The following is a 19400-nucleotide window of genomic DNA, read 5'->3' as shown; positions in this document are numbered from 1 at the left end:
ATGTTAACTGCACACTGTAATTAATTATGTATCTATGTGAATTTCATCTGTCTATTAAGTCTGTACTTTATGTAGTCTGTTTTATCCTCTAGGGCAGCGCTACAGAACCCTTGTGGCGCCTTATAAATAAACGATAATAATCATGAAGAGTATGCATGTAGCCTTTAGCAGCCGTGCTGGCAGAGGGTGTCCGCCACAAACACACTTAGGGGCCTATTTATCAAGCAACTCTACCCTTAAAATATGCAGATTCTGCTATATGCAATAAGATAGAAAGCAGGAGATATTGGAGATATCTCCTGGCTAGAGCCGGATTAAGGTTATGGAGGGCCCAGGGCACTTCAGACAGTGGGGCCCCTATTAAAGAGACAGGAAGGTGAATAGTGTGCGGGTGCATTTTGCAGCTACTTACCACTGAGTGCATCTGCTCCAATCCATTCAGATAAGAACCATTTGGCCCATCTAGTCTGCCCTTTTGGGATGCCCTGGGCAGGCACGCTGCAGCTGGTAGAACTGCCCGGAGGCACAACGCCTTTTGGCATGACGTCATGATGTCACAGGTTTAAGGGCATAGAGCCCTATTTCCGCCCTAGTATGAGTGTTTTTTTTATGCGTATGCTTGCGTCTGTGTGTGTGTATATTTATGTGCATGTGTGTATGTATATATATATATATCTAGTATATACATAGTGTATTTATATATATTTATATAAATCTATGTATAAATACATACAGCATGAAATCTGTACCTTATCTGCTCCCATATGATATTGATTTACCCCACCCCACATAATATTACTACACCCACACTGCACCACCCTAATCGCATTAATATACCCCCCATAATATTAATATACCCCCATCCCGTTAACATTTCGGCCACAGATTATATTAATACAACCAATCCCAGAGTGCATTAATACTTCCCTTACACCTTCCCATATACTTACCCCAGCAGTAAGTAGGCTGCCCTGAGCAGGAAAGACACACACACACAGGGGAGAGGAAAGGAATTGGCGGAGAAGCACAGGCACAGGGGTAGATGGGATAAAGAGGCAGGGCTTCATGGAGCAGAAGGGGCTATGGCGCATTTTATAATAAATCTGCCCCTTTAGACACTGAAAAGAAAGATGAGCAAGGTCCTAAGGTGCGGTGGCCTCCCCTATGTGTTAAATTAACCTTTATTACAGTTTGCCTATACTTCTCCTTCCCCTTCTGCTTTTAGATAGACCTGGAGCAGTGACGTCTTAAGAGAGGAGGGGGCCCGTGTGCACTCCCTGTGCGGGACATCCTCCTCTCTGCCCGGTGGCCGGCAGCCGATTGACGCGGCTGGCCAGCCACCGGAGCAGTAGTAGACTCCGGGCACTAGAGTGTGCCCAGAGTCTACTGCGCATGCGTAGAACACCCTAAATATGGCCGCGGCGGCCATTTACCAGTGTTCTGAGCAGCGCTGACACTGACCGGGACCACGGACAGGCGAGTTTAAAATAATATGGGTGCAGGGTGTGCAGTGCGGGGCCCCCCTGGATGCGCCCCGTGCACACAGCACCCATTATAGATATGCCACTGACCTGGAGTAAGCACTCAGGGCCTCATTCAGAGGCGGACGGAGGATGCAAGCGGTCGCTCAGAAACTGGGTGGCCACTTGCATCCTGACCGCCCGCCTCTGTTGCAGTCATTAGGCTGTGGGTTAACACCCACAGCTTTAACGACCGCTCCGGTGATGGTCGCGATGGTCAGAGACCATCGCGACCATCGGGGCTTACGACGAGACCCTAGGGTAGGGTCTCACTTGTCGTAAGCTCTGTCTGAGCCGGAAGCTCTCCACTGACATCACTAGTGATGTCAGTGGGGCCTCCCCCAAACTGTAGGCGTTCCCATGGGAACGCCTCCGTTTGGGCTGCCACCCCCCCCGGCCCGCCTTCCAAACGGGGCGAGCTGTCAATCAACATCGACAGCTCGCCCCCTTTGGATCGAGACCCGCTACGACCGGCGCTGTCGGTCGTAGCGGGTCTCACGCATGCGCACGACGGCGCCGGTGCCGTCGTGCGCATGCTCTGTGGGGGGCCATCCACCCGGTCCGAGCGTATCGGCGCTAATGACCGGGTCTGAATGACCCCCTCAGTGAGGGCTCCTGGTAAATCTCCAAAATAAAATACTCTGAGATTATTGTCTAATAGCTGCTCCGTTTCCATCACTTCATCAAACTCCAACAGTAGAGTTCAGTGCAGGACAGGAAACGGGTTGCTCTCAGCAGCCTGTTCGGTTATTATTGGCTGATCGCATATGGAGTCCTGTCCTCCACTGAATGAAGTGCAGCAGGAGCTCCATAGATGGAGCTGATATTCTTAGATGCACGATGCAGTGTAAATATCGCAACAAAAAGTCACATGCTGTTATAATGTGGGATGCGATCGTTCTTTCATAATCTGATTTGAAAAAAATAAATTAAAACAAAAAGTTGACATTTTTTTTTTATCACAATCTGCATGATGTCATTAAATAGATTCTGATGTAAAGTCAATTGTTTCATTTCAAGTGTGAGAGAAATGCGCTTAGGCCCGTATTCAATTTGAAGCATTAAGTCCGGATCCGCGTTAAGTTACCGCCGATGACTTCTTTATCGCCTGTTTTAGTTTTCCTCCGTATTCGATTTGAAAGACTTTCCACCTAGGCAGAAAGTCAATGTGATGCCATAGGCGGTAAAGTTTCGCCTATGAATGGCAGGCGGAAAAAAGTGCAGAATTGGGGTTTTGGGGTGCAACTTTGCGGGAACCCCCCTGCAGCTTTCAGACAGTCCCCCAAAGGTAATCTGTGTCAAAAAACTTTAAAAAAAAAAAACTTAAGGACACCCCAAAAATGTACTTTGAAAAAGGAGGCGAAAAAAAAAATGTTGGGGTACAAAGTTAAAAACTAGCGAACTTGACTCTGGGGGGGTCCCCAAGTATGCCCCAGGTGTTTTTTTGATTGCAGATGCTTGCGGAAGGTGTATTTTTCATTATTTTTCAACTTCACTTTAGCAACTTTTAAATCAGCTGACCCCCATTTTCAAGTACCCCAAATTTGCTGGGATAACTTATTTTCTGGAAAAAATACTCCTGAATACTATTCTGCACCACTTATACAAAAACGCTATTTAGCAGCTATTGAGCCCGTTTAAAAACACCAAATACCTTCAGCAAGCCAAATCGGGGGGTACCATAGTGAATCCCCATGTCAGAGCATCTTTTGGGGGGTGTCAGGCTGATTTCCCCAAAAATGACAGTATTTTCCGCCTGTTACAGTATCGGCGGCTGCCGTTTACGCCTACTTTCAAATTGAATACGGGGTAAAGCGTGCACACACGCGATACTTTAACGCCTACAAAACAGGCGAAGTCTGCGTTAAGTCTGGGCCGCGTTAAGTTAACGCGGCTCGGCTCAAATTGAATACAGGCCTTAGTCGCAATTCTGCGTTACCTCTCATTGACCTTCTAGTGTGCCAGGGAGTGACGGCAGCTGGAACCCTCCTATGCAGCCACTTCTGGCCGTAACTTTTAGTGTTCTTCAGTTTGATGTAAAATGTAAGCCTCACGTTACCAGCTGCCCAAACATCTTTGCTTCATTTCCTTTTAATTTAGGTGAAACAGTGTTAACCCGGCAGAGCAGGATATTGGAAGACAGGAGGCTCATTAAAAAGGACATTTGCTTAAGAAAAAAAAAACCTGCAGTGATTTCTGCGGAGGATAAACGCGAGGGGCGGCGTTGCAACTTTGTGTCTCTCAAGGTGATTTTCAGATGTCCTCCACAGAACAGAAGTGACAGGCAACCCACCGACCAAACATGTCCTCTTTATAACAGCCAGATATGACAATGTCCTGTTCCACATTACAGATGTCTCCTTCTGCTTTGTTGTCTTGCCAACTATTCCCACCAGGCTGTCACATTGTGACAGGTTACAGTGAGTGAGGCAGGAGAATGAGCAGCTGAAGAGCCCTTTGGGCTTGTTTGGAGAAGCTCCACTTTTATCTCCTTGCTAATGTTCTCCGCCGCTTCCTGAAGACGGGTAATGTGCCGTACGCTGAAATGCATCATCCTGCAGTATACTGCGCTGTAGGATTTCTTATATACCTGTTATCCTTATGCGGGATCAATTTACAGTTGTTTCTGGGTGATTAACATTTAAAATAGTAATTGTGCAACTTCTCTTCTAGGAGAAATAGTTGATTTGGTAAAAAAAATACAAAAATATATATTCAAGGAAATAAGTAAAATGGCAATAAATCCATTTTTGTGCTGCTCATCCCGGGCAGGCCAGTGTGTCCCCGAAGTGGACCAGTGTCTTTTCTGTGCCACCTATGCAGGGCATGTCAGTGTTGCTCCAGGGATGGATCAGTGTCTGTTCTGTGCCACCTATGCTGGGCATGTCAGTGTTGCTCCAGGGATGTACCAGTGTCTTTTCTGTGCCACCTATCCCGGGCATGTCAGTGTTGCTGCAGGGATGGACCAGTGTCTGTTCTGTGCCACCTATCCCGGGCATGTCAGTGTGTGTCCAGGGATGCGCCAGTGTCTGTTCTGTGCCACCTATCCCGGGCATGTCAGTGTGTGTCCAGGGATGCGCCAGTGTCTGTTCTGTGCCACCTATCCCGGGCATGTCAGTTTTTCTCTAGGGATGGACCAGTGTCTGTTCTGTGCCACGTATCCCGGGCATGTCAGTGTTGCTCTCGGGATGGACCAGTGTCTGTTCTGTGCCACCTATCCCGGGCACGTCAGTGTTGCTGCAGGGATGGACCAGTGTCTGTTCTGTGCCACCTATCCCGGGCATGTCAGTGTGTGTCCAGGGATGGACCAGTGTCTTTTCTGTGCCACCTATCCCGGGCATGTCAGTGTTGTTCCAGGGATGGACCAGTGTCTGTTCTGTGCCACCTATCCCAGGCCTGTCAGTGTTGCTCCAGGGATGGACCAGTGTCTGTTCTGTGCCACCTATCCCGGGCATGTCAGTGTGTGTCCAGGGATGGACCAGTGTCTTTTCTGTGCCACCTATCCCGGGCATGTCAGTGTTGTTCCAGGGATGGACCAGTGTCTTTTCTGTGCCACCTATCCCAGGCCTGTCAGCGTGTGTCCAGGGATGCGCCAGTGTCTTTTCTGTGCCACCTATCCCGGGTATGTCAGTGTTGCTCTAGGGATGGACCAGTGTCTGTTCTGTGCCACCTATCCCGGGTATGTCAGTGTTGCTCCAGGGATGAACCAGTGTCTGTTCTGTGCCACCTATCCCGGGCATGTCAGTGTGTGTCCAGGGATGCGCCAGTGTTTTTTCTGAATCGCCTATTCCGTGTAGGTCAGTGTGTGCCAGGGGCCCAAGCCAGTGAATTTTCTCTACCTATCCCGAGCAAGCCAGTGTGTGCCAGGGGATGAGCCAATGTCTTTCTGCGTCCCCTATTCTGGGTATGCCAGTGTGTGTCCAGGGCCGAGCCAGTGTCTTTTCTGTGCCACCTGTCCCATGCAGTCCAGTATGTATCCGTGCCAGCACACTCGTGCACTAGTAGTGCTACACCAGTTTATGGCAATCTGTACACCTCATGCGACACTACAGCGTTTTCTTAATTACAAATACTACAAAAACAAAAATACATTTCTTATTTTAATTGCATGGTAAAAGCACTTGGGGTATATTTTGTAGACATTTATAATATATTAACATGGTTGTTATGTCGACATTGAACATGTTCATAATGTCGACACTGAAATGTCGACATTCCACATGTTAATGCTGATGAAAAGTTGACATGGTGATCATTTTGACACTGAGTTTTTAATACGAGTGTATCCCTAACTCTAACGTTAGCCCTAATGCAAATGTGAACATATTGACACTGCCGACATATCATGTCACCGTCTGTCCTTGTCAACATAATGAATGCTGACCTACTGGTGTCGACATTATGATTGCTGACATTGTCACTTTCAACATGGTACCCCATGAATTTGATGGGACAAATGAAGCTACTGGACTTAGGCAAACTGATGGAATGGGCTTTATATTAGGACCAAATGTTTTCTCTAAAGTTGGTTTGAAAATTGTCTCCTTTTAATGGGCCTTGCTTTGGGTCTATAAACTACACAAAGCCCAATACATCCAACATTTCAGATTTATTTAATTTTTATATATATATATATATATATATATATATATACTGTATGTGTATATATATAAATATATGACACGGTATGTCAAACCGGCACTTCACTTTGGCACTCGGCCGGCGTTGGGACTGTCACTGTCTCAGTGCCGGTCAATACACGGCTGCTGCCAGTTTAAATTTTGCCTTGGCCATAAGCCAATCAGGCTGCGACTGGCGGCATATTGAATTTGGCGGCGGCTGCATGGCCGTCTCTAATTGGCTGCCAGTCCACGAGCTGTCATTGGCTGGCACTAATTTCAAAATGCTGCTGAGGGGTAAGGAGAAGGGAGCACCGCGGTCACCGAAGCAGAGAGCAGTACAGCGAGGGGTGTGTTGAGGTGTGGTAGGAGGGGTGGTTTGGGGTACTGTGCCGTGAGGTGTGATATGCTGTGTGGTGTGCAGTGTGCTGTCAGGTGTGTTGAGGTGTAGTGTGTACTGTGAGGGGAGGAAGTGGAGGTATGGAAATATCAGGGAGGCTCAGGATTTGGGCATGCCTAAATAAAGCCCCCTTGATATATCCATACTCCCACTTTAACAATACTATATATATATATATATATATCGAGAGACAAATCTATAGATGTATATATATATATTATAATATAATAATAGAAAAATAAAAATGAGCATGTGAAAAACCATAACATTACATATTAATTCATTTACAGTTACACTACACTATACTGACCAGAGGCGGGCTGGTAAGCTTTGACATAAGTGGGCGGTTTAGAACAGCAGAGGAATTGACTCAACTTTCTGTATTAGTCATACCAAACATACACTGAGTACAGTCATTTGATCGGTGGATACCATTGGTCATTCACCAATGTCAAAAGATATCGACATGTTGATAGCAACCCGCGTTGTGATTGGCAATCTACTATGACATCTTTCACAACAGAAGTAAATTATTAATGTATGTATAGTGAAGTCCCCACAGGTTTTAAGGGTATGCCATGGTTACTAAAATGTTATCTAGATTTTGGGTACTGAAATGCTCTATACATTGTATGTTGGTCAGTAGAATGTTCTCTAGTCTTCATTCTAGCATCCCGGCACCTGTCACAACCCATGCAATTTCTCTTTCCTGTCTGGGGTGGCACTCTCTGCTCTGATGCTTCTAACACACCCTGGTCTGTATCTCAGACGTTTGTTGCGTAGCTGAGTGTGCTAGAAGCACCAGAGCAGAGAGTGACACCAAGCAAGGAAATAGGAACTGCACGGGTTGTGACAGGTGCAGGGTGCTAGAATGAACACTCGGGGGTAAATTTACTAAAGTGAGAGTATTTAGAAGTGGAAATGTTGCCCATAGCAAGCAATCAGATTCTCGCTATTATCTTCTAGAAGGTGCTAGTTAAATGTTAAGCAGAATCTAATTGGTTGCTAGGAGCAACATCTACACTTCTAAAAAAAACTCTCACTTTAGTAAATTTACCCCTAGTACTCTGCATTGTATGGTCACTGGAATAGTCTGTGTATTGTATATATATGTCACTAGAATGCTCTATGCTTTGAATATTGTTATTTGGATGCTCTCTGCGTTTTATATCAGTCAATTGATTGCTCTTTGCATTAAGTATTCTTTAGAATGCTCTCTGGATTATTTATTGGTCATCAGAATGTTCTCTGGATTATATATTGGTCATCAGAATGCTCTTTGCAATGAATATTATGTTTGATTAAATGGTGGACGCAAATCCCGTCACAGTTGCGATCCCATATACAGTGGTTGTACACAAATATGCAAATATTGCAGGATTTGTATTGAGATGCCCACTAGCGACATATCAAGTCCTTCTGCTTGCGTACACAGACGCACCATCGGTTGCAACTCTATGGTCACTCAGATTGTCTATTGGAAGTAAGCAGCTGGAACCTTAACCAATGCATACGCAGTCGCTGCCACAGACACGCCCCAAAACTATTGCGACATGCCTGCTTTTGCCTCTCCGCCTCCCCTCTGGTAACCTCCCACAAATGGTCCCCATATGTCAATCGCAATTTGTTCAAGTCCACACTGGCAAATGTGCAGTACGGCTTATACTCATGCAAAGTATAAAAAAAATAGCTCAACTGCACAAACATCAGTATTGCATGCACCTCTTAATCAGGCCCATTATCACTAGAATGCTATCTACAGTGAATATTGATCTCTAGAATGCAGTCTGCATTGTATATCAGCCACTAGAATGCTCTCTGCATTGTATATCAGTCGCTAGAATGCTCACTGCATTGTATGTCTGTTACTAGAATGCTCTCTGTATTGTATATCAGTCACTAGAATGTTCTCCGTGTTGTATATCTGTTACTGAATTGAATATAGGCCCTCTCGATCTACCCAACTCCAATTCCCCCATTTACAGCATGCTGCTACAAAAACCTGGGTTAGTCACCTGTAACAAAAATCTGTCAGCAGTCCCCTGGTGCCTGGTGGTAATGATACAGAAGCTTACCTATCGCCTACGGGCAATGGGGGTCACCAATTTGGGGGCTGGATGAAAACTGATGAAAATGCAGCTTAGAAATAAGTGACATCACTGAGGCACGAGGCACATTCTGCCTTACGCTTAAATTATGTCACCAGGCCATGGTAAATTGCAATATACAGTGTATGTATATAATATATATACATAATACCTTTTGTAGGTGACAGGTATACCTTAAAACATCTGCGTTTTGCAAATAAAAGAAACTGAAGGATTTGACATTTATCTATTTGAACTTGTAGGTATAAGGGAAAAAAAGTCTGTGGAGGAGGAACTGTCATTAATCATGGCAGTATAATGAGTGTCAGAAGCTCAAGGTTAAAAGTGTAACTTTACATAGTGAGGTGGTAAGAGACAAGTGCATCTTACCATGAGATGTTTGTATACCCAGCAGAAGGATTAGAACGGGAGGGAAGGACAGCTTATTTTTCAGAGTCACGTGATGCCTGTGATTTATTTTTATTCTGCAGTGAGCATTTTTATTCTCTGTAAACGTTCTTATGTAATGAAATGCGGCTTACGGTGTGTTTAAACTATGCAAAGTGTTATACACCATTAAACATTAAAGTTGCCGGCTCTCTTCCAAGCTCAAAGATAGTTTTTAATTATTTCCGAAGTTCTTCAAATTTGTAACCAGCAGCTTCCTCTTAACCCTTTCTAGAGTAGCATCTAGTGCAGAATGTTACTAAGGGAGGAAACTGGAAGCTGTTTTGAAGGATAGATAGATAGATATGAGATAGATAGATAGATAGATAGATAGATACAGTAGATTGATTATGACTAAGATAGTGCGCCGACCCCGTGTTTTGGTTTTGGATCTGTATCCTCATCGTATTTTTCATCTGGATTTGGTTTTGCCAAAACCGCCCCTTGCGTGATTTGGTTTTGGATCTGTATTTTTTTATTTAAAAAATTATAAAAACAGCTAAAAATCACATAATTTGTGCCAGTTTTCATTCCTACAGTATTATTAACCTCAATAACATTTATTTCCAGTCAATTTTGACCACCTCACAGCTCACAATATTGATTTCATCTAGTAGTTTAGGCCAAAAGGTTGCATCCAGCTAGCTGGCTGACTAAGCTAAGCGATAGCAGTGGGCGGCACTAACATGTGGCAGTTCAGCTTCCAACATGGCACAGAGTGGCACTGCAGTGGTAAACAGGATGGCTGTTTAATAAACTATACGACCTCTCGGAAGTTTAAAAACCAAGAATGTTTTCATTAATCAAGAACTAGGTCAGAGGCCCGAGGGAGTTGGAATATGTTTATGGACTGAAGACAGGGAAAGGATGGTAGGATTGATTTAGTTTTTAATTTATTTTAATGTTTTGATTCTTAAAAAAATTTATGAGGGTAGATCAATCTAGGATCAAGTTCTTCAGTTTCTAAAAGACATCTTTGATCTGGAGGAGGTTTTTAAATTTTTATACATCTAATAGAAATGAGGTGGCCTTGCTTGTGGAGGTGCTGCTAGAACATACTGTAAACAGACGTTTACTTTGTACTCAGGTAGGTTGTTAGGGATAATGGGACCAAGACTTGCTGTTTACATCAGAGGAAAGCAACCTGTAGTTCTCCGACCACCTGCAGAGTCACAAATACGTGGACGATAAACTGCGTTCTGGCCGGCAGTGTCACCAAACAATAATAACGCAGCTAAGTTGCTAACGCACACACACAAAACAAATATATATATTTTATTTTTTGTGGATTGATAATATTAATTTTATTTAACTTTTATTTTTTTTATACTGGGGAAGAGCACCCCTGATCGAGGCAGCAGCCCCTTGATGAACAACACAGACAGCACCTCTTCTTTCTGGACAACACCTGCCGAGTGGCGACAGACCACGTGGACGATAAACTGCGGTCGGGCCGGCACTGTCACCAAACAATTATAGCGCAGCTAAGTTGCTGACGCACACACAAAAAAAAGAAAAAAAGCACTTTTATTTTTTTTTATACTGGGGAAGAGCACCCCTGATTGACAGAGCACCCCCCTGGACAACACAGGACCCCTTTATGGACTTCAGCCCTGGCCCCTTCATGGACAGGACAACAACACAGCAGCAGCCCCTTGATTGACAGGGCAATTGACACAGCCGCTACAGCACCCACTGAAGCCCCCCTTTATATACTGGAGCCCCAGCCCCTTTATGGACAACACATCAGCAGCCTTCAGCCCCAGACCCCGACAGGACAAGTTTGGCAACACACTGACACAGACAGTAACAGCAACACGTCTGTTCAGTTCACCTTCCACACCTGGAGCGAAAATGGCGCCGATCACCAGGACCTTTATAGAATCCAAAACCCGTGAGAATCCAACAGCGGGAGGATGGCGTTTTGAGATCCAAGTCAAGCGGGAAAACCCGATCTAATCTTGGATCCGACTCTGAATTGCTTACCTTACACACATCCGTAATACTTAGCAAGACTGTGAAATCATCGCTAACATCGAGTACAATGTCAGCCTTATGCACAAGGTCTGACCTCATCGCACGCAGTGCAAGCCCGAGTTGCGTATGGCATCGCAGTGGCAAATTTATGCACGCCCCTGCAACAGCATTCAAACGCACAGATACACCTGGGTTTCCCTTTATTAAAAAAGCGCAGAGGAGGGGGGAGTGAGTTCCACCACGTCTCTAGGACCACTTTAAGCACTGTGTACACGTGTATCAGTGGCGCTTAATGTACACCCAGCACCTATTCTAGATACTCCACTGGGTCCAACTTTGCATTAGTAAAAGGTTCTGATATATTCCGGGTCCCCGCATTCCACCTGCTGCCCTGCCCTTCCACCCTCTGTACTCGCTGTTCCATCTCGCCACCTCCCCGCTGTATATACCTACCCATTCCGGGCGCAGAACGGTCTTCCAGCTAGGGTCTGTCCTGATAAAAGCAATGTGGAAGTTGTTAATGGGTGATCTATGCCTCAGATTGTTAGCATTTGGCTTAACACCATAACAAGCTGGACGGGCACCCTGTGCTGGCCCCGACCCCTGAGCGCATAACTTCACCGGGGAGCGCAACACTGTCCAGCAGTGATACTGGCTCCAGGGTGCTGTTCCAAGTATCCTGCTAGACATAAGGGCCGTGGAGCAGAGACTGTGCCCCAATGGGCCCTCCATTCTGGGCATCGGCACATCACTAGTTACGGCCCTGTTCCGGCTTGTATACAGTCAGCATGTTAGCAGTCTTGATTGCCAGACTACCTGTGAGAGGCCGATAATAGGTGTGTCAGCTTCTCTGGTCAGTCTCTCGCTGCCTGGGTAGCAGGTTAGATGCCTGCTGAGAGACGCTGTATCTGCATGATGTAGGTGCTGTGCTAAAGTGCCAGTTTATAGTAGATTCTACTTAACATTTATCTAGCACCTTCTAGAAGATAATAGCTGGAAACTGGTTGCCATGGGCAAAATCTCAACTAGCTGCAGAGACTTGTACCAAGGGCCTGGTAGTACCTAGGTAACTCCCTAGGTATTATAATTTATCATTGTTAGAATTTTTCTACAGTATGTTTATCTATATGGAGTATGGACATCTGTCTGTCGGAATGTACTCAGCAAGCCTCTATTACAATACACTATTACAACTAATGCAATTTATGGAAAGGAAACCACGAGGGAGCACCTTGGTTCAACACCCCATCGGAAAAGTTCATGACCATTAAAATATGATTCTATTGAGATCTGTCCGTTGCAAATGCCAACGAGCCACAGGGTCTAAAGTCCTATGTATCACAAACATGTTAATCATCTTCAGGTTCCCTGTTCTAAACAAAAATTGATGTACATAGCAACCAACCAATGGTTCCCAATTTCCACTCTTCCATAGCTGGTGGACCAGAATCGCCAGTCTCTCCTGGTCTTCTCCAGAGGTAGAACCATCATTGTCCCTCTTTGAACAGGCAAATAAATGACATTATGACCAAGTTAAAAAAAGCTGATGATGATTATACTCATCGAATGTCTTATAGACTGCACCACACATGACGACGTGCTGAGGGGCCCAGCACCTAAGTGTCTCTGGAATTCACATTAGCCACATTTCTGCACAAGCAGGATGCCCTCCTGCTGCGCTTACTGTCAGGGCTGGCTCCAGGGTTCGGAGCACCCTGTGTCGGCTCTCTAGAGTGTGCCCCAACATCGCGCTTCCAAATAACGTCAGGCTGGGAGGAGCCTCACTAGCTGGGCTTCCCCCAACCCTCTCCCGTCAGTCAATGGATGCTGCGCGCAGCATCCATTCAGACTCCGGGGTCCAGCACCGCCGCACAGCGGTACGCAACTCCCGATTTGACCACCCACGCACCACTTCGGCCCATGGGTGGAAATCGGGATGTTTGGGAGAGGTGCGAGCTCTACGGGTGGTGCCCCTGTTCGACCGCACTGGTCGAACACCCCTAGAGCCTGCCCTGCTTACTGTGTTCCGTTGGCCATGCTTGTGGGACATACTGGGACTGTTACAGGCTTACCTAATCTCCCGACTCCCAGGGAGCCTCCACGTGTGTCACCCTCCCGCATCCTGACCGCTTCCTAGTGAACTAGGTGGGACGGGTAGGGACATGATAAAATGGTTCTTTGTGATTTGCATTTCCATGACCTCAGCTCTTCTGAACTATGTTGCGATTCTCAGCATTTCGCTGTAGGGGCTGGGGCTATATGAAGCAATTTGTGTCACACCGACTCTTGTCACTGGCCACATGCATACATCCTCTGGGAGTTAAAATGTGGCAAAGTACGACTTGTAGTTCCACAGCAGCTGACGAGCTCAGCTCTTCCATAGTATTTGATGCGCAAACACCGATAATAACAAATTTCAAACAGAATCTGAGTCTGGGAACTGTGGTACTACTAACTGTGGCTTCAATCTCCACAGCGGCAATGAGGAAAATCTGTAAGTAGAGGGATTTTTGTTAACCCCTTCTAAATTATTAGCCTCAGTTTAGTTGTTATCCAGCTCGCCATCAATAGCATGAGTCAACTTGTACTGTCTCCAATGAAGGCTTTAATCTACGGCAAATCTTCATAGTCACCTTCCATCCACCTGACACGGAATTAAACAATGGCTATGTTAATCACTTGGAAAGATAAAAGAGAAGGTGCTGTAACTTTATACATTACCTCTCTGAAAAGCCCTTGCTATATTTTGTCGCTGACAACAATGCAAACTGCTGTAAGGATCTAACTTGGGAAAAGGGATGAATTGAGAGCTCCGACCACTGAATGGGACAGAGAGCAAGTTCTTTTCTTTCCTAAACACTACGACTTGCTCAGCATAAGCTGCCTGTGGAAAGAAAGGTCATAGGAAGGCTACCAAGCGAGTCACTATTCTTTCAGATCAATAAGAAACTCAAGAACCTACTCGTGAAGAGGGAGACTGCCCAGCTCGCTATAAAATTACTGCTCAGGCTTTCCATTCAGGAGACACTGCTCTCTCACAGCGCTGGTGTACATCGAGTCATAGATGGGAACTTTCCAGACCTAAACCTGTGTATTTATCCAAAATTTAAAGGGGAGATCTAACTTTAAGTTCCACTTCCACAGGCAGGAGATTTTGCGCTCATTGCCTTGGAAGACAACAACAAATGAGCCAGAGGTTCCCAAAGTCTTTTCTCAAGACACCCTAAAGCTGGCCACACACTAGACCAACTTACATCCAACCAGCCAACTTGTTGATTGGTTGGAATGAAAATCTGGTAACGTATGGGAGTAAATGATGATCAGCAATTTGCTCCTAAATGCAAGAAAACAGATGAAAATGGTCATTCGGACAAGTTTGTTAAATGTTTGATCTAAACTATTTGTTAAAACAACAGTTTTGGTCCATTTTACAGCGTTTGGGAGTAAATTGCTGATTTTATATCTTACCAGATTTTTATTCCAACCAATCAACTAGTTGGCTGGATGGACAGATAATCTTTAGATGTGTGGCCAGTTTACAGTCCAGGTTTTAAAAATATCCATGCTTGACCACAGGTGGTTTAATTAGTACCTCAGTCAATTTGATTTAACCCCCTGTGCTCAACCATGGATATCTCTAAAACTTGAACTGTTGGGGTGCCTTGAAGACCACGTTAGGGAACCTCGATAAGCTTAGGTTTGTGCTCTCTAGATACATTTTGTCATAGGACCATGGAAGTTTGCCCAAAGAATAGTTTTACAGTGGCGGAACTACTAACGCTGCATACCTCCCTGCTTTCTTGTTAGTGAAATGGCACAAGTGCGAGTGAGGGCACATGTATGGGCATGGCCAATTGCTGGGCCACTTCCCAAAACCGCTAGACCACACCCCCAAAAACTACCGGGGCCTGGGCCGGCTCTTTACTGGCCTGGGTATATCTTGCCTGTTTTCACACTGCGCGTGCTACTGTGTGTAAGAAAGGTGCGGGCTTAGATCACATCTACACTTTTGACTGAAGAGGCATACGTGGGCTATAACGGGGTGTTCTCACATAGTTCCTTGAGGGTGGGTAGTGGGCATTGTTTATTACGTAGAGTTGCACGTAAGCCATACATGCCTACTCTCCCAAAAATCGCGGGAGGCTCCCGAGTTTTCAGGTAGACCCCTGCACTCTACGGAGAGTAGGCATTTCTCTCGCATCCCGCCAACTTCCTAGTGAAGTGGGCAGGATGTGGAGATTTTAATGGGAATTTTCGGGTCTGCGAGCAGGGGGCGGGGAATCGGTATGTTACACCGCTGGCCGCATGGCCGGCGGTTCAAATCCCGGCGGCACCAGCCCAAAGAGGGAAATCCCGATCGTCCGAAAGGCAAGTATTTCCTAACCTAATCTACCCCCTATCCCTAACACTCCTTTAGGGTGCCTAACCCTAACCACCACCCCCCCCCGTGCCTAACCCTAATCCCCCCTCTAAGTGCCTAAACCTAACCCCCCCCCTTTCCCCACCCCCGGGGGTGCCTAACCCTCCCTCCCCCTAGCCTAAACCTAACCTCCGGGGGGGTGCCTAACCCTAACTCCCCCCCCGGAGCCCTAAACCTACCCCCCCTGTGGCTGCCCGGCGCCTGGCATCCCTTCAATCGGTCTCCCAGCGTAGGTTAATTAACCCTCGCCGGGACTCTGTAGTGGAGATGCCGATGATCGACATAGCGACCACCGGCATCCTAAACGCATACCGGGGGAGGGGCTAAAATGACGCAAATCACGTGATTTAGCCCTGCCCCCTACCCGCGACCCACAAATCGCACTGGTGGGGCGGGGCCTAATTACGTATACAGTCCGGCCCCGCCCCCCCACAGTAGTCAACAGAATCTCCTCCTTGGGCGTCTCCCGGGGAGGAGATAAATTAAGTCGGCAAGTATGACGTAAGCAGCAATATGAACGTTTCCAGGCGTATCTTCGATATTTAGTATTTCTGTCCGGCTCGGCATCAGGCTCTTAGAGTTTAGCCTCCGGCATACATACTGCCGGAAAATGTGTAAAATGAAGCTTATTGATAAATCCAGCAAACTTCCCCTTTAAGTGGTTAATGCATTTACCAGCCAATCTCTGTAAGAGATTTCATTCAAGTGCAGGATTAATATTTACCGAAGGCGGAGGCCGGGTCATCTATATTGGCAACAGTATGCATTGTTCCTTCCTTTCTTCTTGTGATGCAGGGACGAGGGTTTATCTGGTGATTAAAAGATTATGAGCTGAAAGGAAAGATTTAGCTAGAAAACCCATGTCTTACAGAGCACACACCATATACACCTGACTTCTAGAACGTTAGTCACAACTCTCACACATATAACGTATACATGCCTATAGCATGCACATCGAGGAGTTGATAAAGGGATATACTGTAATAACAACTTTCTACTAATTGCTTTAATTACTGGCCTATATCAACTATACAAAATTTGGTTCTAATTCATCATTCTGTTTTGGTTTTGGCAAAACCACCTTCAAGTGTTTTGGTTCGGATTCGGTTTTGCATACCTTAAAAATCGATAAAGCTACTTTGAACCTGTTTACATGCAATTCAAAACCAGAGTTCGATTTTTAAATCCATATTCCGACCTGACTGCAGAACCGAACCGGCACTCTGGGCCTGATTCAGAGCCGCTCGTAAGAAGCCGCTCGTTCGCTCCGAGCGATGTTCGCACAACTGCGCATGCATATGGGTTGTAATAATACGCATGCGCGAACCAGTCATTGCTGTCGGAAATTGTGTGCTCGCAAAATAGCGAATGCCTGCTAATTTGAGTGACAGAATGAGGCGTTTGTTAGTGGTAACGGGGGAAGGTGCTTGAAAACGGGGAGTGGAGATCCGAACGCAGGCGTGCCAAAAGGTCAAAACGGGCGTTTTAAGGGTGTGCATAATTAACAAAGCAGCGTCATCGACCACGTCACTTGGTTGTCTCTTAGCCTGAACTGTTCGCTTCATTGCGGTAGGAAAATCCAACCACAAGCACTGCGAGCTGTTCAGACGCCTTTCGATGTACTCGATTAATCTAATAAATAGCGGAGATGACGTAGGATGCGAGCGGCCAGGGGACGTCTTTACAAAATAGCGAGCGCATATTTCGTTCGCTCGCTCAGACGTAGAGGCGTCAACAGACCGCAAAGAGCGAGCGCTCAATTTAAATAGCCGGACCCTTTTTCTAAACGAGCGAGCGCAAATAGCGTCTGGCTCTGAATCAGGCCCTCTGTTCCACTCGGAACCCCAAAGTGATTCCGGAATGCAACTCTATTCAACTCGAAACCCCTTAGTTCGGGTGTGTTCGTATTAAACCTCCTAGCGGCTGACGTGTGTTTTGTGCTTGGGGTCCCAATAACATTAAACTTATATAAAATAATGACACTGAGACAGGAATGGCATTAAAAAAGGTCATAGCTATTTATTGAAAAGATCACAAATAAGACTGTATGGTGGTAAGAAAGTGCGGGCAATAATCATCGCCGTCCAGCAATGTACCAACGCAAACACAAAACATGCATTGCAGGCAGAGTCTGCCCTAAGGGTGCTTAGAACGCACAACTAAAGAAGGGGGTATCCAACTCAACCTTGCAACAAGAAAAATCACCCGTAAAAGTGTAGTGCTGCCCCCGGTGGGGTGGTTTAGACTTCAGACAAAATTGAATGCACCAAAATACAAATCAACTGCACCCGAGCGGAATGACCTGCCGTTCTTTCCCGCCAATGGAAAATAGCCAACAACCGAACAAATACCTAATGACAGAGTGGGAGGGAATATTCTTCACAAAGAGGCTTGTACCATGTGACCACAAGCCTTAAATACTCTAATCTTTAACCCCACCCACAAACACCTAACTGGCTAAAATGTACCCATGTGACCTCATACAAACCACCCATAGCCTTGTGGTTTAACCAGGGGCGAATATATAATGGGTGCAGGGTGTGCGGGGAACACGGGTCCCTGGGTCCAGGGGAGCCCCGCACCGCACCGCACATCCTGCACCCATAATATTATTTACCTCTCCGGAGTCCCACGTCGGCACGTGGGTCCGGCGCTGTAAAACGACTGGAAAATGGCTGCGGCGGCCATTTTCCCGTCGTTTGCGCATGCGCAGTACAGGGAAAGTGGCCGCCACCTTTTAGAGTGGTGAGGGCTTCATCCAGGGCAGCCATCTTCAATGTGGGAAGAGGGGTGCCCTAGGGTGAGCAGAGTAAGGATGGCCAGGCTCCAGCTCTGTCCACAGCCAGGAATCCAGTCTCTCCTGTAGCTCTGGAGCTGTGAGTTCAGGTTCTTCAGCCTCAGATATTCCACATCTGCACGATGTATTAATGATTTTACTGCATGGTGCATATACTGTAAATGTATACATAGTTACATACCCATTCATATTTTCATGGCCTATTTGACCAGATGCTCTACGTGGTATAATATAGATTTGTGGTCAGGGTGCGCATACCAGTTAAAGTAGGGTGAGGGGTGATGGACGTGCATGCTGAGGGCTTTCCGGCAGCTCCAGGAATGACGAGGATGGGGGCGTGACACATGGTCATGTCCCCAAAATGAGACACCAGGTGGTGCTGCCTTGCATGCGCGAGGCCACACTGGGTGTCACCACACCCGGTAATGCCTGTGGGCAACTGTACATGTAGCTTAGTATTACACTAGGAACATCCCATCAATTTTTTAGACTTTTTTCTTTTTTTCTGTTAATGTACAGCTCCTTTGAGCCCCATGTATGTATTATGTAAATTATACCGAAAGCAACTTTTTAAGTCATGTAAGGATGTTTTCACACATCAGGGTCAAAGTCCCTGTTACCAGGTCTGGCTGTGTCAACTCACAGTTATCCACAATTATTCCTCCACTTCTGGCTGACAATTTGCTTCTGGAAATTTCCACTATTCTATGATATGGGCGCCACCATCTTGGATGCCATCACATGACTTTTTCTTCTAATCCGGTTCCTGCAACTCTGGTCACATGCTCAAAAACGAACAAAAACCTTACTGATAAATCACCCAAACAATAGGTGTATCCTTTTGTTTGTAGACTTTCACAATACACTGTTGATATAAGTGGAGTGGGGAGTGCAATTGAGGTGATTGAAGGTAGGCGCTTGGCACAGCCCATGATGCAGGCCACACCCCCACAGAACCGCTCATTCCCCCACCACATTACTAGGAACACCCCCTGCGGCGGCACACAATTAGGCCCTTTGTAAATTTCAGCTCCAGGCTCATGTGGACGTAATCTGGCACTCTGGACAAGGAATTGTTTTTAGCATAACAAACGAATAAAGAGCCTATAAACTGACTATGAATAAGTATTACA

General features: G+C 46.1%; 1 protein-coding gene across 5 annotated transcripts in view; it reads left to right on the top strand.

The window, feature by feature from the left end:
- The window catches only part of PRDM16 (PR/SET domain 16), a 696909-nt gene that overhangs the window by 328491 nt on the left and 349018 nt on the right, over positions 1-19400 (top strand). The window lies entirely within an intron of this gene.

The sequence above is a fragment of the Taudactylus pleione genome, unplaced genomic scaffold (assembly GCF_031769625.1).
Source record: "Taudactylus pleione unplaced genomic scaffold, aTauple2 ptg000554l, whole genome shotgun sequence".
NCBI lineage: Eukaryota > Metazoa > Chordata > Amphibia > Anura > Myobatrachidae > Taudactylus > Taudactylus pleione.
Note: the sequence above shows the minus strand (reverse complement) of the source record. Positions and strands in the feature narration are given on the sequence as shown.